General features: G+C 60.7%; 1 pseudogene; it reads right to left on the bottom strand.

Moving 5' to 3' along the window:
• Positions 1–309: 309 nt before the first annotated feature.
• On the bottom strand, positions 310–1,062 carry LOC119922870 (annotated as a pseudogene).
• Between the last annotated feature and the right edge of the window lie 398 nt (positions 1,063–1,460).

Raw genomic sequence — 1,460 nt, forward strand, 5'->3', positions numbered from 1 at the left:
TGCAGCTTCGGTGCTCCGCTTACATAGGAAGGATCCAGTTTCTCTCCAAGTGCCTCGGAGAGGAAGGAGGCCAAGCAGGAGAGGGTGTGGAGAAGGGGAGGAGGGGGCAGAGTGAAACTGGTTTGGCCCAGGCCTGGAGGGCCTCACCCACTACTCACTGTGCCTCCTGCCCTGCTGCTGCTGCTGCTACTTTTTTAAAAAACTTTTTTGTTCATAATTATGAAAAATATGGAGAGACCCAAACCAACCACGTTTGGTCTAACTCCTTCCTATGCCCTTCCCTCCCGCCCCTTGAGATGGTGCTCGCTCTCACAACCGGCAGAGGCAGAAGAGGGTCGGAATGAAGACACCAAAGGCCACGAGAATGGGGAACATGAGGCTGCTGTTGTCAGAGGCGTAGGGGTTCGGGGTGCGGGGGCCCGACTGGACTCGGTTCTTTTTGGCCTACTTTTTGATGCTAGAGCCGTCTTCGTATTCCTCTTCGTCCTCCTCATCTTCCTTTTTCTCCAGGCCAGGGTGCGGCTGCAGCTTGGGCACCTCATCCACTGTCCCCGCCATGATGTATAAAGCACACACTTTGGGATTGTCATAGTACCCCTTGACAAACTCGATGTAGAGTTTCCCAGTGAAGGTGGACACCTCTCCCTGGACGCTCAGCTTCCCCTTCTTGATGCTGATGGGAATGATCTCGTCATGAGCCGTGCTGTGCCCGACTCTGCCAAAGGTGTCGAAGTCCTTCACCACCACGTGGCCGTTCAAGCGCACGTCAAACACCTTCTGCTGCAACTGGGCAAAATACACCTCGGCAAACTTCAACACCAGCACGTAGTCGCCCTCCTCCTTGATGGGAACCTCGTAGCCGAAGGTCTCCTCGTTGTAGCGCTCCATCTGATAGAGGATTTGGTCCTCGGGGTTGGAGCGCAGGATGGGCAGATTCATACCGTAGTCCAAGGCTCGTCCGACGCGTCCCTCGAGCGGGTCCTCGCGGAAGTGTATGCCGTGCACGTCCACATGCGCCTCACCGCCCGCGTTGACGGCCCACACCACGCTGTCCGACAGGACGCCCGACGACACGGGCACGAGCCCGGGGCCCCACAGCAGCGCCCACAGCAACACCCACCGGGCCCCGGCCCCACTGGGCACCGGCCCCGCCGGACCCCGGTGTGGCCGCCCCTGCCGCTTCGGGCGCTCAGTACAGCGCCGCGGCCCCCGCCGCCGGGGGCAGCTTCCGCGTCTCCTCGTTCCCTTGTTCCCTTGCCTCCTGGCCCGGGTACCCTCTGCCTACTGGCCCTGGTACACCTCTGCTTCCCAGTCCAGGTACCCCTCTACCTCGTGGCCCTGGTCTCCCTCTGCCGCCCTGCCATCGTCCCCCTTTGCCTCCGTGGCCTGCTCCCTCTGTGCTTCCTGGCACTGTTCTCCCTCTACCTCCAGGCCCTGATCCTTCTCTCCGTCGCAGCCCT

The sequence above is a fragment of the Tachyglossus aculeatus genome, unplaced genomic scaffold (assembly GCF_015852505.1).
Source record: "Tachyglossus aculeatus isolate mTacAcu1 unplaced genomic scaffold, mTacAcu1.pri scaffold_129_arrow_ctg1, whole genome shotgun sequence".
Classification (NCBI taxonomy): Eukaryota; Metazoa; Chordata; class Mammalia; order Monotremata; family Tachyglossidae; genus Tachyglossus; species Tachyglossus aculeatus.